Source organism: Schistocerca nitens, chromosome 4, assembly GCF_023898315.1.
Source record: "Schistocerca nitens isolate TAMUIC-IGC-003100 chromosome 4, iqSchNite1.1, whole genome shotgun sequence".
Classification (NCBI taxonomy): domain Eukaryota; kingdom Metazoa; phylum Arthropoda; class Insecta; order Orthoptera; family Acrididae; genus Schistocerca; species Schistocerca nitens.
In genome coordinates, this window is record NC_064617.1 from 344,736,780 (window position 1) to 344,764,609 (window position 27,830).

At 44.1% G+C, this 27,830-nt stretch overlaps 1 long non-coding RNA gene across 1 annotated transcript in view; it reads left to right on the forward strand.

Moving 5' to 3' along the window:
* The window catches only part of LOC126251557 (uncharacterized), a 288,135-nt gene that overhangs the window by 259,989 nt on the left and 316 nt on the right, over window positions 1-27,830 (forward strand). The gene's annotated exons all lie outside the window — the stretch shown is intronic.

A 27,830-nucleotide genomic window follows, 5' to 3' on the forward strand; every position in this document is an offset into this window, starting at 1 on the left:
ATAGCTGATTTAAATAAAAACAGGATGATGACCATTCTTTTTGTTTATCTTGTGTCACTTGCAGACTTTGATATCACTGAACAAAAGTTCTTAGTATCCGAACACAGTTGGCGTGCGATTGGTTTTCGTGCGGATTGAGAAAGGAGGAGGCTGTGCAAGGTATTTGTACATGAAGACCTGCATGGCCTTGTAAGATATTCTATCTATGCTAACAAATGTGAAGTCATTGACTTAACTAAAAATTCATTCAAAATTTCATTATTATTCTATCTGCTGCAGATGCCTTAGTTACAACAGAAAAGTTGCTTACCTGCAAAAGTAATGATGGTTCGCTGCCCAGCGACGAATCCCGGAGTCATAGAAGTGAAATATACCTTCAGCGAATTGGAAACTTGAAAAAATGTTAATATTATAAAAAAGGGAGTGGAGGTTTCTGACAGTAGAAATGTAATATTCAAAGGAAATGAAGGACAAAGAGCGCTTAGCGAATGTTTAATATTTCTGTCTTTAACCATCCGTACTACTTGTGTGGCATGCAATAAAATTAAGTATAACAGTCTAATTACAATTGTCTTTCTGTTTAGTGTACACTATAGATTTATTTATTCAAATAACCCTTTTGAAGGATAAGATAAATCAACTTTGATTTTTCTTCTTTGTGTCTGTTTTCGTTGCTACCAGATTTCCTTCATCCTTAGAGAATGTCGTTCCTTTTCTTCCTGAGTCCACCTTCTTGCTTTTGCAGACCTTGTTCTTTCTTGAAATCGTGGATTTTGATTTGATTCTCTAAAAAAGTATTCTGTTATCTATGTGTCGATTCTAATTCCTGTGTTTTTCACACCTTTGTCAATTTTGGTTTGCCACGTGGGTTTGGATTTGTAGCTGTTTAGTAAGTTGAATATTTGCTAGGTTAGTCTGTTATTATCCATTCGGTAGCCTTCTTTTCCTCATTACATCAGTTACCTTTTCCATTTTCAACTGGAGCTGTCTGTTCAATCTTAATTTGTATTCAACATTAGTATTACTTCTGGGTTCCAGTATTTTCCTTGGAATTCTTCTGTCAGCTCCTTCCAATTTTTCAAGATCCCCGATCTTGTTAGTTTAAGAGTTTTACGCCTAAGCACTGTTTGATAGGGTTTTGGTTTTGTGTTCCAGGTCAGTTTTATTTGTTACGTATGTTTTTGTCATTTGGAATGCCCTTCCCATTTAATGTACTCTGTTTTCTATGCCTGTCTTTTCTTTTGTGTTGTTTGTTGTCCAGTCTTTTAGGTATTTAGAACAATTTATTTTATATATTGTGTTATCAGCTTTAAGATTTGGCAGGGCATCATTAATGTTTGTCATGACATGTTGTTATTTCAAATGTTATTTTTAGTCTTATTTTGTCCCCTCGTTTGTTGTTCTGTGGTTCGTTCTTTGGCACTATCCAGTAAGGCAGTAATTAATGTCATGTCATCTGCAAAGCACAGGAAGTCTATGATGAATTTATTAGAATTTCTTCCTAGTTGAACATCCATAATATTCATGGATTTTCTGCATTCTCTCACTACCTTCTCTAATGCGCAGTTAAAAAGTAGGGGTGATAAACCATCTCCTTATTTCAAAAGGTTTTGACAGTCTCCCCCCCCCCCCAATTTTATATTTAATGTTGTGTTTCTTGAAGTATTTGCTTTTCACAGGACCTTCCTTTTCTAAATCCTGATTGATACACTCTAGTTGTGCGTCAAATACTCCTTCAGCTGTCTTTAAAAGTGCCGTGGAGAAGATCTTATATATCAGGCGAGACGGAGACCTCTCAATAATTGTTAGGATCAGTTTTCTTTCCTTTTTATGTATTGGTTGTATTAGATGTATTAAAGGCGATGTCCATACTGATGGTAAGCTGCTTTTTGTCAAATTTCATAAATAATTTCGGTCAGACATGGCATAATGTCTGATTTGGTGAAGGCAACTGGCAACGCACGCAGGTTTCAGGTTAAGCTGTCTATTGGTAGCATCGTACGCAGGGTTGATCGCGGTCCTCTGATTTGGAGCAGAGTGGAAGGCCTAAACCAGAGGCTGAGATGGCTATGTGACGGTATCGAATGCGAATTTCTCGGCATTCACTATCGGGTGCAGAATTGTAGGGTTCCTCTTTAATAGGTCAGGCGTGCAATACACGCAGGAATTGGCTAATAGGGTAGTGGAGTACACAGGCTGTTACAAAAAGGTACGGCCAAATTTTCAGGAAACATTCCTCTCACACAAATAAAGAAAAGACGTTATGTGGACATGTGCCCGGAAACGCTTAATTTCCATGTTAGAGCTCATTTTAGTTTCGTCAGTATGTACTGTACTTCCTCGATTCACCGCCAGTTGGCCCAATTGAAGGAAGGTAATGTTGACTTCGGTGCTTGTGTTGACATGCGACTCATTGCTCTACAGTACTAGCATCAAGCACATCAGTACGTAGCATCAACAGGTTAGTGTTCCTCACGAACGTGGTTTTGCAGTCAGTGCAATGTTTACAAATGCGGAGTTGGCAGATGCCCATTTGATGTATGGATTAGCACGGGGCAATAGCCGTGGCGCGGTACGTTTGTATAGAGGCAGATTTCCAGAACGAAGGTGTCCCTACAGGAAGACGTTCGAAGCAATTGATCGGCGTCTTAGGGAGCACGGAACATTCCAGCCTATGACTCGCGACTGGGGAAGACCTAGAACGACGAGGACACCTGCAATGGACGAGGCAATTCTTCGTGCAGTTGACGATAACCCTAATGTCAGCGTCAGAGAAGTAGCTACTGTACAAGGTAACGTTGACCACGTCACTGTATGGAGAGTGCTACGGGAGAACCAGTTGTTTCCGTACCATGTACAGCGTGTGCAGGCACTATCAGCAGCTGATTGGCCTCCACGGGTACACTTCTGCGAATGGTTCATCCAACAATGAGTCAATCCTCATTTCAGTGCAAATGTTCTCTTTACGGATGAGGCTTCATTCCAACGTGAATTTTCATAATCAACATGTGTGGGCTGACGAGAATCCGCACGCAATTGTGCAATCACGTCATCAACACAGATCTTCTGTGAACGTTTGGGCAGGCATTGTTGGTGATGTCATGATTGGGCCCCATGTTCTTCCACCTACGCTCAATGGAGCACGTTATCATGATATCATACGGGATACTCTACCTGTGCTGCTAGAACATGTGCCTTTACAAGTACGACACAACATGTGGTTCATGCACGATGGAGCTCCTGCACATTTGAGTGGAAGTGTTCGTACGCTTCTCAACAACAGATTCGGTGATCGAGGGATTGGTAGAGGCGGACCAATTCCATGGCCTCCACGCTCTCCTGACCTCAACCCTCTTGACTTTCATTTATGGGGGCATTTGAAAGCTCTTGTCTACGCAACCCCGGCACCAAATGTAGAGGCTCTTTGTGCTCGTATTTTGGACAGCTGTGATACAATACGCCATTCTCCAGGGCTGCACCAGCGCATCAGGGATTCCATGAGACGGAGGGTGGATGCGTGTATCCTCGCTAACGGAGGGCATTTTGAACATTTCCTGTAACAAAGTGTTTGAAGTCACGCTGGTACGTTCTGTTGCTGTGTGTTTCCATTCCATGATTAATGTGATTTGAAGAGAAGTAATAAAATGAGCTCTAACATGGAAAGTAAGCGTTTCCGGACACATGTCCACATAACATATTTTCTTTCCTTGTGTGTGAGGAATGTTTCCTGAAAATTTGGCCGTACCTTTTTGTAACACCCTGTATGTGGCGTGCACCAATGACTTTTTTAGATTAGAGGAACCCTCCCTTGGGATCAAAGACATTTTGCCTGATAAATTAGCCTCAATGTCCTCAAAGAATGTTCGACGTCGTAGATCAGAGCTAGAAAAGGTTAATATGATTTTAGTAAACTGCAGGGGCATCCAAGGAAAGGCTCCAGAATTAGTATCACTTACTGGAGGCTGTAATGCACAGATAGCATTAGGAACAGAAAGTTGGTTGAAAACGGACGTTAATGACAACTAAATCGTACGTTCAGATTGGAATATCTGTCCTAAGGAAACGGTAATCGCCAAGGGGGGCGGCGTGTTTATAGCAATAAGGAATTTCATAAAATATAGCGAGGTTATCACGGATTTCGATTGTGAATTAATGTGGGTGAAGTTAAGTATCGAGGATCGGTCAAAAATGATCGGTTGCTCTTATAGACCGCCTGGATCAGGAGCTCTATAAGAGCAATCGATCAATTTGCGGAATATAGTTAGTAATTTTCCTGAGCCTGCCGTTGTAATAGGAAGTGACTTCAACTTACCAGGTATGGAGTGGGATTATCATGCTATCAAAATTGGTTCCAGAGACAGGGAATAGTATGACATTGTTTTGGATGTGTTGTCCGAAAATTACATTGAGCAGGTAGTTTAACTCATGAGGGTAACGTCTTAGACCTGTCAACAAACAGCCCTGAACTTATCGAGTCAGTTAACGTAAAGGGAGGTATCAGTAATCACAAGGCTGTGGTAGCATCTGTGACAACGGGTCTTGATAGAATGTTTAGGAAGTTTGGAAGATACTTATGCTTAACAAGAGTGACAGAATACAAATTTCAGAGTATCTGAGCAATCAGTATCATATATAAAATGACGAAAACAAGGGTGTGGACAACAAATGGAAAAAATCGTGCAATACATTCTAGACAAGATTGTTCCGATTAAGGTTTTAAGGGATGGGGAAGACCCACCACGGTTTAATAGCCGTGTTGGAAAACTGCTGAAAAATACTGAATTCGGTCTTCCGAAATAGCTTCACCGAGGAAGATTGTAACACGGCCCCTTCTTTCAATCGGCGTACGAACGTCGAAATATTGAGGTAACCGATCGCGAAATAGAAAGAGACTACAATCGCTTAGTAGTGGAAAGGCTTAGGAACCGGAGAAGATACCTATAAGACTCTACAAAGATTATTCAAAAGAACTTACTCCTCTTCTAGCAGTAATTTATTGTAGATAGCTTGAACAACGAAGGGTACCTAGCGACTGGAAGAAACGCAGGTCGTTTCCGTTTTTAAGGAGGACCATAGGACAGGCGCATACAATATCGTTGACGTCAATCTGTTGTACAATTATGGAACATTTTTTTATGCTCAAGAATTATGACGTTTTTGGAGAATGAAAATCTCGTCTATAAAAATCAACATGGATTCCGCAAACAGAGATCCTGCGAAACTCAGCTCGCTGTGTTCCTCCATGAGGTCGACAGTGCCGTCGACAATGGCGCTCAGGTTGATGCCGTGTCCCTTTACTTCAGGAAGATATTTGTGTCTGTCGCGCACTGCCGTTTAGAGAAGAAAAAGAATACGAGCATATAGAGGACAGAGGCAGATTTTCGACTGGATTCAAGACTTGCTTGCACATAGAAGTCAGTACGTCGCTCTTAACGGGACAAAATCGTCAGTTGTAAAGGCAATTTCCGGAGTACCACACGGAAGTGTGATAGGACCGTTATTGTTTAAATATATATAAATGATGTAGTAGGAAACTTCGAATGCTCTTGAAGATTGTTCGCAGATGATGAGGGGGGACAAGGAGCAATGCCAGAAGATAGTAACGATTTGCAGAATGACCTCCGGAGGATTGATGAATAGTGCAGGCTCTGGCAGTTGACTCTGAACGTAAATAAATGTAACATAATACGCACACATAGGAAAAGAAATGCACTATTGTCCAGCTACACTATTGATGACAAACGCTGGATACAGTGTCTAGCGTAAAATATCTGGGAGTAAGTATCCAGAGCGATCTTAAGTGGAATGACCACATAAAACAGATAGTGGGAAAAGCAGATGCCAGATACAGAGGAGGAATCTTAAGGAAGTAACTCAGCCACGAAGGAAGTGGCTTATAAGGCGCTTGTTCGACCGATTCTTGAGTCCTGTTCATCTACCTGCGATCTCTTATCAGGCAGGGCTGGCAGAAGAGATACAAAAGATCCAACGAAGAATGGTGGGTTTCGTTACGGGATCGTTTAGCAGGCGCGAGAGAAAGTTGTTTTTCACCACAAATCGGATTTCGTGATACCCATGTAGTTTATTTTCTAGAAAGTTTTTTTTTAGAGAATGAAGATTTTAGTACTGTGTTATGCGCCGCCTGTGTAGGCTTAAGAGTCTTCCTCCGTTTGCGTTGGTTCTTCTATGCATAGGGAATATATTTAATAACAAAATTTAAAATGAAAACTCCTGTAATACAACTCCATTACAAGCTCTGGGCTCTTAGCAGGATTTTGGGTTACCCTCTTCAACTGTGAGTAGGTTGTGTCCCGTATATACTCGACGAAGAGGACGGCACCGTGCACTTTCCGACAGTGGCGTTTCCGATCCCTTTGTACGGGCCGCTGGTACCTTGGCACTTCCGACCAACCAGTTTTACACAGTGGTGTTTCCGACCAGAGCCTCCCACACTGTTGTGGCTTCTTTTCCCGCAGAAAGGGAGGCCATTGCTGCTTGTTTCATTCGCAGCAATTTGCGCTGTGCTCTTAGGTTTCTGCACAGCCACAATCTCGAAAATCGCGGCATACCCTGGAAAGAATAGCCAAATATTTGTGACAAGAAAGAATATAAATGACATTGTGCTCGTTTCACTCGGTGCACTCTAATCTTCCGTTTTATAATCAGATTAAAAAATAAAAGAAATTTAAATATACTTATGTACTATATCCATAGCCGGCCCTAAGCCTGGGTAACGTGTTAAGTGATGTTCTTTTTACAAAACTGTAGGAAAAGCCGCGAGTAAAATTTTTGTGGTCGGAAACACTATGTTGATATCACAGGTCGCTCCACGACACGAGGAGGACACGGAAAATGGCATGGGGTATGGATACCAGCTGCCGTTGCTAACGAAACGTCTTCATTATCCGGTCATAAAAACAATATTTACCATATCTGATTTATAAGCAGTACAGACTGCTTGCAACGAAGTTCTAAATCATTTGATGCTGACAGTATCAACTTCAGCCATTCGATACATGGACGATAAACAGGACAGAAAGAAAGGGGACAGGAGCTTTTGAAACGTTGTGGTACATAAGTCTGCTGGAGATTAGGTGGTTAGATCGAATAACTAACGAGGAATGTCTGAATCGAATTGGAGGAAAAAAGAAATATACGGCACAACGTCACTAAAAGAACGTTTCCGTTGGTAAGACATATCCTGAGTAATCGAGAAATTGGACCATAAATGTAGTAGTAGTAGTTGCAGTTGTAGTAGTAAGTGTTGTTGTTGTGCAACAAATCCACCTCTTTCTGTATCTTCGTAATTCTCACATTTTTAAATGATATAACGACTAGTACGTACATCGCAAGCATTTTACAATATGTGGCGTAGTACCTCGATCAATTACCCACTGTTTTGTTGCTCTGGAGAATGGTCGGCGGAAAGAATGATTGTCGGGAAGCCATCACATGAACTCGAATTTCTCATCTTTTTCCGTGCCGTCATATCGGAAACTGTAAGTGGGAGGGAGTAATATGTTGCTAGACTCTTCGTGGAGCATAAGCTCTTGGAATTTGCACAGTAAACATCTCTTAGGTGGACTGGTAAGGTAAGGGATGAGGAGGTTCTGTGCAAAATCGGAGAGGACAGGAATATGTGGAAAACACTGGTAAGGAGAAGGGACAGGATGATAGGACATGTGTTCCGACATGAGCGAATTACTCCCATGCTACTAGAGGGAGCTGTAGAAGGCAAAAACTGTAGAGGAAGGCAGAGATTGGAATACGTCCAACAAATAATAGAGGACGTAGGTTGCAAGTGCCACTCTGAGATGGAGAGGTTGGCACAGGAGAGGAATTCGTGGCGGGCCGCATCAAACCAGTCAGAAGACTGATGAAAAAAAAAAAAAGAAAAAAAAAACACTATCATGCAGAGCGTCTCGTGTGACGTGTGCCTCTGGAATTCGATGAGAATCTCCGTGACGTTTTCGCCCGTTTTGGACGGATCTGCGACGAAATGCATTGCACTACTTTGGATCTTCATCTAGTCCGCCATATTGATCCTACCTGGTAACAATCTCTACCACTAGTTTTAAGTCGTCGTTTCAGTTTAGATCGACAGGGACGCATAATCCTTAATCGTTTACGGTTGTTGGTGTTTCCAGTAATGAAGTGATCGTATGGCATTATTGGCCGGAGCACCAGTCTGGGGTTGTCCGGCCGTCTGTTGCAAGTCTTTCTCTTTGGCTTCGGTGTCTTAATAGACGATGGAGATGAAATGATGTGATTAGATTACATTAGGACAACACAAACGCTCAGTTCCCGAGCGAAGAAAATCTCCGACCCGGTAGGGAATCGAACCCTGGACCCTGTGCTAGAGGCAGCGACGCGAACCATTAGACACGAGATACGGACGGTGTTTGCAGTACTTTATCTCCACTTGCGTAATTCAACAGTAACTGATATTTCTGCCAATAAATGCGGAATGTATTAAATTTACACTCCTGGAAATGGAAAAAAGAACACATTGACACCGGTGTGTCAGACCCACCATACTTGCTCCGGACACTGCGAGAGGGCTGTACAAGCAATGATCACACGCACGGCACAGCGGACACACCAGGAACCGCGGTGTTGGTCGTCGAATGGCGCTAGCTGCGCAGCATTTGTGCACCGCCGCCGTCAGTGTCAGCCAGTTTGCCGTGGCATACGGAGCTCCATCGCAGTCTTTAACACTGGTAGCATGCCGCGACAGCGTGGACGTGAACCGTATGTGCAGTTGACGGACTTTCAGCGAGGGCGTATAGTGGGCATGCGGGAGGCCGGGTGGACGTACCGCCGAATTGCTCAACACGTGTGGCGTGAGGTCTCCACAGTACATCGATGTTGTCGCCAGTGGTCGGCGGAAGGTGCACGTGCCCGTCGACCTGGGACCGGACCGCAGCGACGCACGGATGCACGCCAAGACCGTAGGATCCTACGCAGTGCCGTAGGGGACTGCACCGCCACTTCCCAGCAAATTAGGGACACTGTTGCTCCTGGGGTATCGGCGAGGACCATTCGCAACCGTCTCCATGAAGCTGGGCTACGGTCCCGCACACCGTTAGGCCGTCTTCCGCTCACGCCCCAACATCGTGCAGCCCGCCTCCAGTGGTGTCGCGACAGGCGTGAATGGAGGGACGAATGGAGACGTGTCGTCTTCAGCGATGAGAGTCGCTTCTGCCTTGGTGCCAATGATGGTCGTATGCGTGTTTGGCGCCGTGCAGGTGAGCGCCACAATCAGGACTGCATACGACCGAGGCACACAGGGCCAACACCCGGCATCATGGTGTGGGGAGCGATCTCCTACACTGGCCGTACACCACTGGTGATCGTCGAGGGGACACTGAATAGTGCACGGTACATCCAAACCGTCATCGAACCCATCGGCGTACCATTCCTAGACCGGCAAGGGAACTTGCTGTTCCAACAGGACAATGCACGTCCGCATGTATCCCGTGCCACCCAACGTGCTCTAGAAGGTGTAAGTCAACTACCCTGGCCAGCAAGATCTCCGGATCTGTCCCCCATTGAGCATGTTTGGGACTGGATGAAGCGTCGTCTCACGCGGTCTGCACGTCCAGCACGAACGCTGGTCCAACTGAGGCGCCAGGTGGAAATGGCATGGCAAGCCGTTCCACAGGACTACATCCAGCATCTCTAAGATCGTCTCCATGGGAGAATAGCAGCCTGCATTGCTGCGAAAGGTGGATATACACTGTACTAGTGCCGACATTGTGCATGCTCTGGTGCCTGTGTCTATGTGCCTGTGGTTCTGTCAGTGTGATCATGTGATGTATCTGACCCCAGGAATGTGTCAATAAAGTTTCCCCTTCCTGGGACAATGAATTCACGGTGTTCTTATTTCAATTTCCAGGAGTGTATTTGCATTGATTGTGAACTGTCAATCCGTGCATCATTCGTGGGTCCTTTTTTTGCCTTCCTGCATCTCGCTACTATTTTCTAGCGTTGAGTATCGACCCACGGAGCATTCATTATTAGATATCTCGACAAGATTAATGGCCCTACAACACTGCTTACCGGATACGCCCGAAGACATAATCATAACGATTTCCTCCCGTGAAAACCACGCGCCGAGTTGAAGCTGCTAGATAGTGTTCGAAGTCTTATTTCACTAATATCGACAATTTGTTCACTTGACTACAGTGCAGAACTGTACTGAACAGCAACCGGAAATCAAGAACACGGCACCAGCTTGGGCGCCGTTATCTGATGCCGTCTGCGCCTCATCCAAGAAACAGAGTGAACCGAGTTGAGCAAGATTGCTGTTTGCATAATCTGTATTAATTCCTATAGAGGAGATAGTCCATCTCCGAAATTATATTAATATACGAGCATAAAACGTTTTCCATAGTTCTACATCTGAATGACGTCAGTGACATAATCCTGCTGTTATGCGTATTTCTCCTACGACCATTCTTGTTAACGGGAACAGTGACGGCCTTTTTCAAACCGCTTGGAATGCTCCGTTTCTCGAACCTTCCACGATAAACGAATGCTGGAAGGGTATTAAGTTCTTTCGCATAATCTATTGGGAATCGCACAGGTATTCCATCAGGTCCAGTCGCCTTTCGTCTATAGACTGATTTTCTGAACCGCGATTTCTTACCTGAAAATCTGCGATTTCAGTGTCGGTCGAAACCATATAACAGTCGTCTGCAGTGAAATAGTTTTGGAAGACTTTACTGTGTCAATCAGCTCTCCGGTTAGGTTTGATCGATTACTGAGCGACTTAGGTGACTTGGATGTGTTTACTGACGTAATATCGAAACGTCCGGTTTTTCGTCAGACTGGTCGAAAAACTTTTGCTTCAGAATTGTCTGCACTCTTGTCGTTTTTCAGGTTTTGGTTTTCAGCAAGGCACGGGTATTCAACCACGACATGTCTGCTACCATACTTCAAGAAGTTGGCGCGGCACTTAAGTCTAACGGGTCGTTGCAATACTCTTGAAATTTATTCGTCAGCGCACTACATCGTCGTCTGCAGAAATAAATGATAATTGCTGATGTGTTACTAAGCATAGTAATTTTCCGATCTTTCACAAGATTACGTTCAACACGTGCGGTCATTGACGCTGTAAAGCCCCTTTTACGTAGCGACTTTTTTTTGTTTTTGTTTTTAATCTCAGGGGACTGTTCTTGAGAAGAAAGTATACTACAGCACCCCCTAGCGTTTTGTTCCTGTACTGAGTCTCGCCTGTCAAGAGTGATAATTTTCGTTACACGTCAGCGCAAAAACTGCGTGTTGTGAGAGCTGTCTGGTGTGCAGTTTGGCACCTGGACGGTAAAGTGAGGTTACGAGGCAGCATCCCCTTTACAGAAAATCGGAATATAGTAACAGAATGTAGAAATAAGCGGTGGTAATAATGTTAATTACCAAATCAAAATTCATAGTTCATGTTCTTGACAAAGGTCGTATGGTCAATTCTCTTTACTCCTGAGAACTGAAAGATACGGAAAGCGATTCAAACATTCCAGAACTTCTACGTTTACTTGCTCGAGAAGGCATATACTTGCGAACATATCAAATAATATTTAGAAGGCAGTAAATGGCGCCTTTTTACTATATACTGTGTTATCTTGTTTTCTTTCTGAGTGCCAACACCGAAAATTACTTTTCTCGTTGAATAGATGAACTTTTCCACAGTTGAAACAATCGTCATTATAAAAATTTTATCTGTTTACATTCTTATTTATAAGTAGTCTAGGCTTCTTGTTTGGTCAGGTACTGTAATACGTAAATACCTTATTCCTTTAAAATATTTCTTCTCTTACGGGAAAACTCCAGCAGAAAAAAGTACCAGATCGTCGTGCAACCTTTGAAATGTGACACTAAAACAAGCAAACAACAAAATAAAGATGAAGATGACACAGTCCATTACTATAGTTCGACGAGAATAGGTTAATTTCCGACGGCGCAATCAGCTAGCACGTTTGTTGATTTAAGATGACTTGTGGGACAGGGTATGGACAAAAATATTGAAACACTATAAACACAACACATTGCTATGCGTAATGAAATGCAGGAAAATCGTTGATATTCAAAACAGCTTCCGGTCGCCTCGAGATGAATAAATACGGGTACTGTATGATTTTAAATGAAATCTTATACCGGGTGTTTGTAATTAAAGTGCAGCCACCCACAGAGGTCCAGTATTGGCTCCAATTATTGTATGGCAGCGAAACTTGGTACACTATGTCATCAAAGTATCCGGACACCTAGCTGAAAATGACTTAAAAGTTCGTGGCGCCCTCCATCGGTAATGCAGGAATTCGATATTGTGTTGGCCCATCCTTAGCCTTGATGACAGCTTCCACTCTCGCAGGCATACGTTCGATCAGGTGCTGGATCGTTTCTTGGGGAATGGCAGCCCATTTTTCACGGAGTGCTGCAGTGAAGAGAGGTATTGATGAAACTTCCTGGCAGATTAAAACTGTGTGCACCGACCGAGACTCGAACTCGAACTCGGTCGGTGCACACAGATTTAATCTGCCAGGAAGTTTCATATCAGCGCACACTCCGCTGCAGAGTGAATGTCTCATTCTGGAGAGGTATTTATGTCGGTCGGTGAGGCCTGGCATGAAGTTGGCGTTCCAAAACATCCCAAAGGTGTTCTGTAGGATTCAGGTCAGGACTCCGTGCAGGTCAGTCCATCACAGGGATGTTATTGTCGTGTAACCACAGGCCGCGCATTGTGAACAGGCGCTCGATCGTATTGAAAGATGCATTCACCATCCCGGAATTGTTCTTTAACAGTGCGAAGCAAAAAGGCGCTTAAAACATCAGTGTAGGCCTGTGCTGTGATAGTGCCACTCAAAACAACAAGGGGTGCTAGCCCCCTCCATGAAAATCACGACCACACCATAACACCACCGCCTCCGAATTTTATTGTTGGCACTACACACGCTGCCAGATGACATTCACAAGGCATTCACCATACCCACACCCTGCCACTGGATCGCCACATTGTGTACTGTAATTCGTCACTCCACACATCGTTTTTCCACTGTTCAATCGTCCAATATTTACGCTGCTTACACCAAGCGTGGCGTCGTTTGGCATTCACCAGCGTCATGTGTGGCTTATGACTAGCCGCTCGACCATGAATTCCATGTTTTTCTCACCTCCCGCCTAAGTGTCATAGTACTTGCAGTGGATCCTGAAGCAGTTTGGATTTGCTGTGTGATGGTCTGGATAGATGTCTGCCTACTCCACATTACGACCCTCTTCAACTGTCTGCAGTCTCTGTCAATCAACAGACACTTTTGTGCTGTACGTGTCCCTTCACGTTTCCACTTCACTATCACATGGGAAACACTGGACCTAGGGATGTTTAGGAGTATGGAAATCTCGCATACAGACGTATGACGCAAGTGAAACCAAATCACCTGACCGCGTTCGAAGTCGATGAGTTCCGAAGTCGATGAGTTCCGCGGAGCGCCCCATTCTACTCTCTCACGATGTCTAATGGCTACTGAGGTCGCTGATATGGAGTACCTGGCAGTAGGTGGCAGTACAATGAACCTAATATGAAAAAGTATGTTTTTAGAGGTGTCCGGATACTTTTGATCAGTTAGTGTGTATATATGCGTCAGAACCGATTTACCACGGAAAAAATTTTGGCCCGCCAGTTGCAGATGTGGCGCTGTACAGCATCTCGTCGACGTCTCCGGAGCTGATATTTAACAAACTGTGTTAGCAGCAGTTAATTGAAAAGTCAACATCACGCCTGTCTCACTTGTCTGGCTTTTCTGCCCACGTCCCGTTCCTAATCAATCTCATATGGAAACATTTCTATTCGTCTTTCTTCCCGTCACAGCGTCAGATTTGCACCTAGTGGCCGAAATCGGAACTAAATTTTTCCAGTGTAAATCGGTTCCGCATTAACGCATTGGTATATATACCAAGTTCTGCTGCCACACGATAATTAGAGCTCATAATGGACCTCTGTGTCTCGCTTCCCGCGCCCGGGTTCCCGGGTTCGATTCCCGGCGGGGTCAGGGATTTTCTCTGCCTCGTGATGACTGGATGTTGTGTGCTGCCCTTAGGTTAGTTAGGTTTAAGTAGTTCTAAGTTCTAGGGGACTGACGACCATAGATGTTAAGTCCCATAGTGCTCAGAGCCATTTGAACCATTTTTTGGACCTCTGTGAGTAGGTGTACTTTAATTATAACCACCTAGTACCATTCTTCTTGCAAAATGGTTGCAAGTTCCAGGTAGCGGTGATAGCGTTGGATAGCGATCACGCATACTTCTCTACAAAGTAGACCACAAAGACTCAATAATATTGAGAACTGGTGACTGGTTGCCAGGGGAGATGCAGTTCCTCCTTCTGCTCACAAAACGAGTCCTAGACATTGAAAGCTGCGTGAAGAGGCACTGTGGTTTTTTAACACAGGATAACTATTGGGAACAAAAGTTGTACCGTGCAATGGACCTGATCAGCCAAAATGGTCAGATAATTCTTGACTGTAATGCAACCTTCCAGATTAACAATGGGGCCCAGACCATCACCGAATTAATCCCCCCCAACAGTGTTTCACTCTTGGGAGCAAGTAGTCTGCATCGTAGGCTTCGGATACCATACGGCAGACGGAAACTTCGCCAGAAGTTGGAAACTGTGTAAAACAAGACTCATCCGATCTAATGACTTTCGTCCACTCCTCCATAATTTAGGTCTTATGGCCGAAGCACCAGGTTTTTCTGTTTCAGATATTTGCATCACTAATGTTTGGTTTTAGAATTTCAGCTCCTGCAATTCCCAGCTTATGGAGCTTTCTTCTTGTAGTTTTATAGCTGAAAAGATTCGCGAGTGCGACATAAAGTTGTACAGTGACTTTTACAACTGTCGTTCCCTTGTTAAAATCCTCTTCAGTGACCGTCCGTCAGGATCATTCATCAAGCACTTTCGTCCGCGTTGTGAACAAGCAAATGATGTTTTTCCGTTTTTTCTGTAGCGGCATAATTCTTCGATACGTTCCCTCCTGAAACACGAAACACTTCGGCTCCCTTGGTTACGGAAGCACCCTCGTATCTTGGTTACGGGGGCACCCATAATACGAGCACCAAAAATCTTACCACGTTCGAATTCACTTAGATGCGACAAATGTACTCAAAACTACATAGAACACTGTTATGACTACAACTGGCACATGCAACGTATTGAGGACATTTCACATGTGCGGTTCGTGGCCAGATACAACAGAACCACCAGCGGACTTGGCTAGCATATGCATTTATGTTCAGGCATTCATTTTCCGCTGTGTTTCCAAATTTTTGTCCAACCCCTGTACTTGTTAGCAGGCGACGCCACAGTCCCTCGTTTCCGCCCATGCGCAGCTTGCAGCATGCTCAGCATTATCGAACTCCACATTCAACACAATCATCTGATCATTATTGCCATCAAAACACTCGCGACGTGGTTGGCGGCTGATTTACACGCAAGCTTTTGACGCGCACCCACACCGAGTAGTAGATTCTGACCAGAAAGCCCGTCATGAAAATTTGCTTAACGGGCTTTGGTCCTACAACGACCGAGGAGGCGCAGTTGTTAGAACACTAGCCTCACGTTCGGGAGAGTAGCGGTTCACATAGAGGTTTAGGTTTTTGTGCTTTTACTTTCCCTAAAATGATTAAGACTAATGCCTGGGCGGTTCTTTGAAGAAGTGGCCTGTCGATTTCCTCTCCCATCCTTTCCCATTCGAAGCTCGAGCTCCGTCTCTGATGACCTCGTCGTTGACAGGACGTTAAACCCCAGTCTTCCTTCCTGTTGGTCGTAGTCTCTGCTTCAGTTGCTACCTGGTTACCTATTGTATATACCTCAGAAGCAGTTTTCTGTCCATACACTGATGGAAAGAAATCGCAGCACCAAAAAAGTAATAAATGTAGAGTAATGAAATTTCTGGAATTCATTTGTCTCGGTAACATATTTAAGTGATTAATATTGCAAGATCACAGATTAAAGTAAGCGTGAGATAAGCCGTTGCACTTCTGAGTTGCTGGTACATTTATAACCGGTGTAACCGCAAGAATGTTGAATGCAAACTCGAAAACGTGCATGCATTGTGTTGTACAGGTGCCGGGTGTCAGTTTGTGGGATGGTATTCATGTTATTGCCTTGGTCATCAATGCAGGGACGGTTAATGCTGGTTGCGGATGAGAGGTTGGAGTTGTCGTCCGATGATGTTCCATATGTGCTCGATTGGAGACACATCTGCTGATCGAGCAGGGCACTTTGTAGAGTATGTTGGGCTACAACAGCAGTATTCGAGCAAGTGTAGTATTCCTGGAGAGAAAACCTTAGGAGTGCTGTTCATGAATGGCACAACAACAGGTCGATTCACCGGACTGACGTACAAATTTGCAGTCTGGGTGTGTGGTATAACCACGAAAGTGCTCCTGCTGTCTTACGAAATCGCACACCAGATCATAACTCCAGATGTAGGTTCACGTGGCACGCAGACAGATCGATTGCAGACTCTCAACTGGCCTGCCTCTAACCGACACAGCCATCACTTTCACTGAGGCAGAACCAGCTTTCATCAGAAAACATGACATACCTTCACCCTTACGTCCAGTGAGCTCTCGCTTGACTCCACAGAAGTCGCAAATAGCGGTGGTTTCGGGTCAGTGGAATGCTCTCTACAGGGCGTCTGCTCGGAGCTGTCCTTGAACGAACCGACTGGTAACAGTTCGTCTTGTCACTGCGGTGTCAACTGCTGGTCAAATTTTTGCTGCAGATGCAGTACGATGCGCCAGAGCCACACGCTGAACACGTTGGTCTTGGCCTCTTTAGTGCCACGTGGCCATCCAGAGCCCGGTCTTCTTGCGACTGTATACACTAGTGACCACCGTTGCCAGCAACCGTGCATGGTGGCTACATTCCTGCCAAGTCTTTCTGCAATATCACAGAGGGAATATTCAGCTTCCCTTAGCCCAATTACACCACCTCAATGAGGTCTTCATAATGGCGTCTTTGTCGACTTAAAAGCATTCTTCACTAAATCAACTCACCACGTCAAATCTCATAGGTAACTAACAGTTACGACCGCTACAGCGCGTATTTAAAGCAAATCTGACTTTCTCATAGTGTCGCACTAGCGCCACTATTATGCGACTAGAGAGAAATTTGAACAAACATAATCTTTCACATGTAGAAACACGCCTACAAATTTTCAGTTATGTCGCACAACTCCGTGGTGTTGTGATTTCTTTTCCGCCAGCGACCGTGCGGTTTGAGGCGCCATGTCACGGATTGCTCGGTCCCTCCCGCCGGAGGTTCGAGTCCTCCCTTGGACATGGGTGTGTAAGTCTAGGGACCGATGACCTCAGCAGTTTGGTCCCTTAGGAATTCACACTCACATTTTTTCCGCCAGTTTATTTGTTTTTAATTGGTACAGTTTTCGAATTTCGTTGCAGTAACAGTAATAGCCCAAGAGATTACGTCATCGTGGTATGGGAAAATTTACATTGTTTTTGTGACTGTATCTCTCTAAAGTAACGGAACGGAAAGCAATCAGCATTCTGATAACCAAGACATGCACCACTTTTGCTTCTGCTATTTGTGCTTTTTGATTTTTGTGTTTTTATTTGTTGCTTTGCAACGGAAGCAGGGGACGGAGTAAGCGAGCTCCGAGCCACACTAGCGCGTAGTGGTGTGCGGAGGGATAAAACACGCGTCGTCCACGTATATAGCCCACGAGAGAAATTCGCCCGCGTTTTATGCTTTGCGTGGTGTGGTTAACAGGACCCATACAGAGTTAATGGCCATACACACGTTTCATGAAAGCGAAGTTGGAATTAGCGTATAAATTGATAGAAGCACACAATGAAATATACAGTTGAAGTATGAATACCATTGCTCAAAAAAAGAGTTTTAAAACGACGACTCCCAACTCTGATACAACCTTGGTTGTTCTAATATAATGCGACCAAAAAATGCGGTTTAAAAACAACGCCATAAAAAACCCAGTAAGATGCAACTATAATTAATTACAATTTAATTAACATTAAAAATGTTACATAGTTAGCGTTACGTAAATTAAAAAGAGGCGTCATAGTTACTGAAGACAACTATTTACTGCTAAGAAAAAGCTTTAAGCTTGATGTAGAATCGTAATGCCTGAAGTACAATTTTTGTGGGTCTTCCTCGTAAATTATTTCTTTATCTTGACCAAACAAGGCTGTAGGTTGAGAAGATTCTCTTGATAGATGAAGTGCTGGCAGGCTAAGAAATGTGATACAAATAAGGTAGTCAACCCTGGATACCACACTAAAAAAACTGTTGGAAAATCTTTACCTTCGCTGGAAAAGAAAATTTGGAGGCTACGCACGGAAATGAGATCTGCCCGAAGTCTTGCGATGTTTGCAATTCAGAATTAGTGGGGAGTGTGCCAGGCAGCTAGTAATCGTATCGTACGTGTTATTTATTACTCATTCTTTGTCAATAAGACAATAGTTGGCCGCAAGTTCTGCGCGTTTTGGGACGAAATGCTTGTAAAACGGCTAGTTGAATTATCTATAAATGCCAACAGAAGAGAATTTTTATTGGTTTTAGACAATATTTAATGTCTAGTCACAATAAAAACTGCGCCAGCTATACATGAACCGTGAAAAAGCCTCTGCATACTCCAAATTCAGGTCGGTTGAAAGCCCAAGCGACGCAAGCCGCCGTTTGAGCGCCGAATCACAGCTGTAACATTTCTATACAGGAAGTATCTAAGTTAACAGCTGAGAGGTGGAGTATCGGAAATTGAGACAGGTGAAAGTGTACGAGGGGTAACGGGGGGAGCGGGGACGCTAAATGAAAGGTCGCTTATGTGCAAAAATGTTCACACCGCCCCAGTCTACATTCGCACACTCACTCAGTTCCACTGTATTCGAATCACAGCTTATAGGAAGAGCAACTTCACCGGCAAAGCAGATGCTAGAAAATAATTTATAATACTTTTGGGCAAAATATCGAACTTGTACAAACTGCCATTTGCATTCGAAGCTGGTAGTTCCAAAATTTATTTAAATTTTCTCTCTTACATTTCGTTTGATATTGTATTAAACTTTAGAGCCATTCAACATTTCATATGCAGTAATATATATGTGATTTCATTTCCAAATCCAGTTACCGTGTTGCATGTATTTGTCCTAGTTAAGGTACTGACTATCCGTAAATGATAATGTAAAGAGTGTGTGTGTGTGGCGAATGCCCTACCAGCTCCTAAGTAATTACCTACATTACGAAGAAAAATAAATGCGTTTTCATTTTTAATGGTACAATATACCACTCTACACTGTGGAAAGTGTGTCGAGAACATTTAAAAAATTTACTATTGCGTGAATCAGCAAGTATTAGTATTATCACGATACATATCCAGATAGAAATAATCGCGGATAAAGACTGCCATGCAGACGATGGGCCACAAATGGCGCACTGCACCGTAGCAACCATCGGAGCTTAAGGCGGCGAACTGTTGACACCTACTTGTATGTGGTCTGCAAGGCAAGATGTAATTCCACGCTGCATTCCAAATGAAGTTCGAATAGAACAAGAGAAATCGGATAGTAGAGGCAGGGCAGGCAGATGGTGACTAACATCCGTGATCTGACTTCGTTTAATGTGCTAATGGAACTATCTACTGGGCAGAAGTTTAATACGAGGGTCATTCAACAATTAGAGAGACAAATTGGCCCGGAGAAAAAAGCGTGTATTTTTACAAAACAATATTTTTCCTACTTTTCAACATAATCCCCTTGAACATTACAACGGGCTATAAGATATTTTATTCCGGCTGCAAAGAATTCTTTATCTTGACGTTTGAACCAATTTCGCATAACGTTGCTCATGTCAGCGTTGTCCTGTCAGTTCTCTGGCACTGCAGACCCTGTTGATGTGTTGTCTCCCCGTCCACTAGCATACAGATAAATTTCATGTACTGGTGTAGCGTTCATAAGCGTGCCCAAAACGTTATTATATTTTACTAACTGGGCACGAAATCAAGGTACTTGAAAGATAAAGTGATTCCGCCTCGATAGTAGCCTGCCTTTTCGGTTACCATAAAAATGTTATTATTCGTTTGTCATGGAGCTTGTACAGTTTCCCAGCGTTTCGTAGATGCAGTGAACAAACCGCACAAATTCTAGACTGAAGAAGTTTAGAGACACCTGAGAAAGCATGGTACCATGATAGCCCTTGTGTTGCAAAGTGTGGCTGGTGAACCTAAAGCGAAATTTGCTTTATAGCTAATAAAAAATATCATTAATTAGAGCCCCCACATATAACGCAGATTTCCAAATCCACAGCTCCTGTGGCTATACTTACCTTGTTGTCGCTGGGTGTCCAGGGTTGCAGGTCCATGAATCCGTTATTATGTTTGAGGTGACCTTTTAAACTTTGTCATTTAAAACACTTTGCGTGATGTTTATTTGGTTTCCAAAATCACAGTTGATGCACTAAACTTCCTTGCTGCATCGGCGTTGCCAACTTCAGGCTGAGCAAAAACAATACAGCGCCAACGTGAGAAGATATGCACATCTGCAGCTGTCGATAGCATGCTAAGACTCTCACTGCAACAACCGGCCATGCAGCTATGGAAGTGTTACCGGCAAATGCCCTCCTCCGCCTCTATCGTTAGAATCTGTTGCTTTTATTGTAATAGCTTGTGGCGTCATTTCTGTTGCGTGAAACAAGCCCTACGTCGGAATCATGACGCGTGCCATGGCTCAAATTAAGTATTGTGTAATTTTAAGGTGTTTTGATGGCCAGTTATGCAGATAGTTCATTGCATCTACATGACACTAGGCGTCCCTCGCAAGTTGCTGGTTCTGATGGCGTGCAAATCATGTTTTTAATATACCGACTAAACTGGATTGAAAAGATTTGGAAGGACTGATAACATGTAAAACAAAAATCACTGCAAAAAATAAAATCACACTGAATATTATTGCGATATGGGCGTATATCAAAGGTTTCAGTTTGATCAGAGAACTACGAAACTTTAATTGGACTTCGTCTTGGCAAAGTATTATGAAAGTTGTTAGTATATCTTTATCAGTGTTTTAGTTAGTTAATAATCCTGTAGTGAAACTAATAATCGAGGTATTTCAATCTCCTGATTCGACTGAAATACATGAATTGTATCAGAAGGCTTTGCTGATCTTTACTGCGACAGGCTTGTTTTCTCTCTCAGGCTTTGCAGAACATGTGGATACAACCTATCCCCCCACAAAACCCATTATGTCACCGCGAGTCGGAGTTCCTTCTGGCTTCCAATACATACTGGTAAAGCCGGGAATAATTTAGTGTTAGGTTACATAGGAACCAACTTTTGTTTCGTAGAATTTGTCATGAGGAACGAAAACAGTTTCCACCTCAAGCATACGTTTTGTAATAGATCGAGTGGTCGTAATCTATCTCTGATTTATGAGAAGTGCGACGAGTTGAGCAGAATTGCATCACATGAGGAGCAGGGGCGTTGTTGCTAGGTGCTCTGCCGCCATAGGCGAGAATCGAAAAATCGCGTCCTCTCTTTTTGCTACCATCGGTCTCCCCGATATCCCCCCTCCCCTCCACAACAACCAGCGTCCAACCAACGGCACAAAAATGCAAATCTCCTATTGCACACATCAAAAAAAGTTTTGCATCACCTCGGTTCCAAGAGTTCCGGAACCTGTACAGAAATCTGGAATAGAGATCAACATAAACATCATTTCCGCCCTTCTTATTGCTCATGAAAACCACACATTACATGTTATACCGCTATACAGCGATACCGTCAGAGGTGGTGGTCCAGATTGCTGTACACGCCGGTACCTTTAATACCCAGTAGCACGTCCTCTTGCATTGAGGCATGCCTGTATTCGTATACATACTATACTATCCACAAGTTCATCAAGGCACTGTTGGTCCAGAATAGTTCAAATGGTTCTAAGCACTAACGCATTTAACATCTGAGGTCATCAGTCCCATAGACTTAGAACTACTTAAACCTAACCAACCTAAGGACACCACACACATCCATACCCGTGGCAGGATTCGAACCTGCGACCGTAGCAGCAGCGCGGTTCCGGGCTGAAGCGCCTAGAACCGCTCGGCCATAGCTACCGGCACTGTTGGTCCAGATTGCCCCACTCCTCAACGGCAATTCGACGTAGGTCCCTCAGAGTGGCTGGTGGGTCACGTCGTTTATAAGCAGCCCTTTTCAATCTATCCCAGGCATGTTCGATAGGGTTCATGTCTGGAGAACATGCTGGCCACTCTAGTCGAGCGATGTCTTTATCCTGAAGGAAGTCATTCACAAGATGTGCACGATGGGGACGCGAATTGTCGTCCATGAAGAGGAATGTCTCGCCAGTATGCTGCCGATATTGTTGCACTATCGGTCGGAGGATGGCATTCAAGTATCGTACAGAGCCGTTATGGCCTTCCATGACCACCAACAGCGTACGTCGGCCCCACATAATGCCACCCCAAAACAGCAGGGAACCTCCGCCTCGCTGTATTCGCTGGATAGTGTGTCAAGGCTAGGCGCAAATTGAGAAGCGTATAGCACGTGTGACGTGACGACACCACAGCGCGACACGCACGTGCCGCCCGGGTGTAGCGCATATTGCGACGCGTACACCATACTTCGCACGCGCCGACTGGCGACGCTCTGCGCTGACTGAACCGAAGTGCGCGCAACCTCTTATCTTTCTCAAACGATTTTACAGAAACTGTTCTCTGAAAATATATGATTTTTGCCTTACTTGTAGCGTTATTTGTCAGCTTCGTACCCATCACCTCGCTAATGACCATTCTTATTGTGATGTACACATTTTAGTAAGACCCTACGCAAAATTCAAAAAGTTTGCAACGAAAATTAGGGGTCGCTATGATTTTGCTTCTGGTGCGTATTACACCATATGTTGCTGCGTATAAAATTTAGCTAACATGCTGAATTTTTGTTTAGGCTTGGGAGGAGATCTCTATCTGCCTCCGATCTCGAGTAAATGGATCCCATGTAGCGCGCTCACTTCCGATCTCACGCCCGCGAGAATAAAATACTCGCAACATCTCTCGTATCTCCTAAATCGCTCGAGACATCGAAACGAAAGTTTGGCGAATGATAGCACACAAGGAGGAGAGTGTTTTTCCAATTATTAAACACACGGTACTTTCTTATCTATGGCGATATATCACTACTTATACTTCTTTTTTTATTTCACTCCAGTGACTGTAATTTTTTAAGAGTTATCGACAGCTAGCGAAACAAGAGCTTCCTAGTATGAAAATAAACATGAAATTTCTTCTTTTATGTTACTGCAAACCGATACTATGAGGTTTTTCGTAAGCTATTGAGCTCTGTAATTGTCAATTACTTGTTTAATGAGGCCCTACGTTTCGGAATTCTGTCTCAATAGCTGCTGTGAGATGAGTTTGGCAAATTACATTGTGACAGAAAAAGTACAATTAAACCAGTCACCAAGAGAAATGTGGCCTTTACTCATAAATGGTGATGCTTCTTCGAATGAGAAAAGGTTAACAACTCACACAAAAACAGATTGGCAATTCTGCTGGAATTTTGGTGGAATCCCCGTAACCCATCGTATTTTTAACACTGAGCGACGGGAATGGAAACTTACCAAAGGATTTTATTCCTTCTCTTGATCTGAGCAGTATTAAAATAATGACGAGCGTTCCTTCAGGCGGAATGATAAGCACATGCCAGATACTGTGTACTCACCTAGGGCTTGGCAAACTGACAATGCGTGATCGCGAATAAAATAGTTGTTATTGAGAAAAATAAACAATTGATCTGTCGCACAACACAATGGTCAGTGTATTGTCAGCAGCTAAGGATAATGCGCGCGACAGGAATGCACAAGTTAGCCAAGTGTGCCTTGTGAGATGGAGTTCGAAAAACATTGTCATGAAAGTACGAGTAGATCTGCCTTTGTCAGCAGCACATTTCAACAAATTAAATATATCTAATCATAACACTCTTTTATTACTTTCGTAATAATACCGACCATTTTCTTCGTTTGTGTAGCCTGTTGTTGTATAATTAGTTTATTAATGCTGATAATGTCCATGCTACAATTGAAATGCTTTTTCTCATCACGGCGAACCAATTAAAACATTGTCATTTGTGACTGCTTTTCGACTGTTTCTAGCTTGCAGTGGAAATATGTTGTTCAAATGCATGTAGTACAGTGTGCTAAGTGTGGCTCTGAGCACTATGGGACTTAACAGCTATGGTCATCAGTCCCGTAGAACTTAGAACTACTTAAACCTAACTAACCTAAGGACATCACATAACACCCAGTCATCACGAGGCAGAGAAAATCCCTGACCCCGCCGGGAATCGAACCCGGGAACCCCGGCGCGGGAAGCGAGAACGCTACCGCACGACCACGAGCTGCGGACGTAGTACAGTGTGTCGTATTACATTATTACATACATATCAGAGTAATCGCAGTGAAACTTCTATACTTCAGATCTTGGACGCTTTTTACCACAAAAACAAAGGGATCACACCTGTGGAGATTATCCCTTTCTAAATTTTTGTAACAGATCGTACAGATACGCTAGCTTACTAGGCAGCGAGAATATAACCTTGCTTTACTTTCCTGCCTTGATTCTTAATCACATGATTTTATAATATTCCTTACTTCCTTATTCACTACCCTCGGTCCTTCTTGCGATCTGAAAACATCACGGAGGCATATGGTGCAAATTCCAGCGGCCAATGGCTCATCAGTTACTGAAGCATACATTTTTCTTGACAGAAGAAAAACAAAACAAAACTATGCAGATATAAATAACAGAAAAGTATAACGTGCTAACGAAGAAAGCTGGGGCGTTTAAATGGCGAAAAACGAAACACTACCCAAAGGCAATAAAATTCAGTACACAGTAAGGCAAAATTTATCGTATTGGCAATACTACCACTGCTGATATGCGCCGTTCCGATGTGAGCATATGGCTGGGCTACTTTTCCGCTCCCCTCCTCAAATTTCACACGCGACACGCGGCGCGAGAAACGGTGCCTCAACCACAACGCCGCGCGACCTGGCGCAGGCGCGTGTCGCGTCCCAGTCGCGTCGCGTCGCAATTTGCGCGGTCCCATTTGAACCTGTGATGTTACAAAAACGCGCGCTGCGCTGCGTCGCGCCACACGCGCTATATGCGTCTCAATTTGCGCCTAGCCTAGGCGTTCACCGTGACCGGGTTGCCTCCAAACATGTCTCCTACGATTGTCTGGTTGAAGGCATATGCGACACTCATCGGTGAAGAGAACGTGATGCTAATCCTGAGCAGTCCATTTGGCATGTTGTTGGACGCATCTGTACCGCGCTGCATGGTGTCGTGGTTGGAAAGATGGACGTCGGGAATGAAGTTGCGCATCATGCAGCCTATTGCGGACAATTTGAGTCGTAACACGACGTCCTGTGGCTGCACGAAAAGCATTATTCAACATGGTGGCGTTGCTGTCAGGGTTCCTCCGAGCCAAAATCCGTAAGTACCCGTCATCCACTGCAGTAATAGCCCTGGGGCGGTCTGAGCGAGGCATGTCATCGACAGTTCCTGTCTCTCTGTATCACCTCCATGTCCGAACAACATCGGTTTGGTTCACTCCGAGACGCCTGGACACTTCCCTTGTTGAGAGCCCTTCCTGATACAAAGTAACAATGCGGACGCTATCGAACGGCGGTACTGACGATCTAAGTATGGTTGAACTACAGACAACACTAGTCATGTACCTCCTTCCTGGTGGAATGACAGAAACTGATCGGCTATCGGACCCCTCCGTCTAACAGGTGCTGCTCATACATGGCTGTTTACATCTTTGGGCGTGTTTAGTGACATCAGTGAACAGTCCAAGGGACTGTGTCTGTGATACAATATCCACAGTCAACGTCTGTCTTCAGGAGTTCTGAGAAAAAGAGTGACGCAAAACTTTTTTCGGTGTATGTATATTTTTAATCATTAAACTAAGGTGACCAGACGTCCTCATTTTCTGGGAACAGTCATCAGTTTTTCATGCTTATTTCTCAATTCCTTGAAAACTGATTGAGGACAACAGATGTCCTCGGTTTCTTAGTTTCTGACCTCAGTTTTTTAAAACTTCCGAAAATAACTGAAGTAGGAAGACAGTACTCAACACATTAAACCAGAACTCAACTGAGTATACCAGTGCAACCAAATTTGGCTTCAGTTACGTATTTTAGTTAATTCCAAGAAAATGAACTAATAAAAGTGTGAAACTATTTTCTGGTGCAAATGAATTTTTTTAAATTTAGAATTTATGCTATACTAACGGGAGACATGCCGAGGCATCAAATTTGGTCATCTGGATAATCGTGACATTATTAGGTCATTGTTTTAATTGAAATATTTATAGAATGAGGAATAAACTTGTTTATTTTTTTTCAGCAAGCACTGTGGTCAAAGAAAGTAAAGACTTGATAAGCGATCTGAAGTTTTCCCGGCGTATTTCCAATTTGAACAGTTCTCGGGTATCCGATCGGTAGCGTCGTAATTTCTCCACAATATTTCGGCAGACGTACACGCTGCCATCTTCAGGTGGTTCCCGACGAATGCTGTGCTGTTCTTCTCGGCGCCCTATATATACTAGCCGTTACCCCCTCCACCGTTCCTCTCGTGGTGTCTTTAGTGCGGCTGACGCGGCGGCTACTGGAGGTGGTGGGGGAAGCGGCGCCTGGGTCTGAACTGGGGTCTGCAGCCCCCTGCTGCCGCCGTCGGGAGCGGTCCTCTATCTCTGGGACCGCATCTTTCTCTCCAGCCTGAGTGCAGGGTTCCACGCCTGACTAAGTTGAAGGCCGCTGTCTTTATTAATTATATCGTCCTGTAGTCGGATTTCGCTGGCCTCTTCGGTAACACAATCCCAGAAGTAGGAGGACTGACAGAGTATTTTTGTTTTTTCATAGTCCATAGTATGGCCAGTCTTTATACAATGGTCAGCCACGGCTGATTTAGTGGCCTGGCGTAATTCAGTACGGCGCTTGTGTTCGCGTCACCTCTTTTCTACACTGCGGACTGTCTCCCCAATGTATGATTTTCCGCACTGACAGGGTAATTGATAAACGCCTGGTTTTCGAATGCCTAGGTCATCTTTCACTGAACCCAATAGAGTCAAGGTTTTTGCAGGGGGTCGGAATACACATTTCACATTGTGTTTCCCCAGGATTCTGCCGATTTTTCTTGAGGTGTTTCCGACAAACGGAATGCACGCCAACGACTTGTGTTCTTCTGTTTCTTCTTCTTGTTCTCTTGGCGCAGTCTGTCTGAGTGCGTGTCTTATTTGCTTCTGGTTGTACCCATTTTTCCGAAATGTTGTCTCTAGGTGCTGCAGTTCTGCTGGAAGGCTCTCCTGATCGCAGATCGATCGTGCCCTGCGACCAAGTGTGCGCAAAACGCCTTCACGCTGGGAGCTGTGGTGGCCAACTGAAGACATTTAGCTACAAATCGGTGTGTGTAGGTTTTCTGTATACACTGTTCAAAAAGTAAAGACTTCTTATGCAACTGTTCCGCATGCATTTGAAAAGCAATTCGATGTTTTAATTTTTCCTCTTTTTCATTTTTTTCTCCTCACTTGCTCAATTTTTTCGCTGTTTAATTTGAAATTAGTGACCGCCCTTCCTATGTGGCTGTCTAGTCTCGCCTAATAGAAACTGTTCTGATGTGGAGAGAGCGAAAGTGCTGTGGGCCAGTTGTCACGTGTCAGGGTGCAGCGAGTGAAGGTGTGTAGCAGGCCGAGGTGGCCGACCGGTTCTAGGCGCTACAGTCTGGA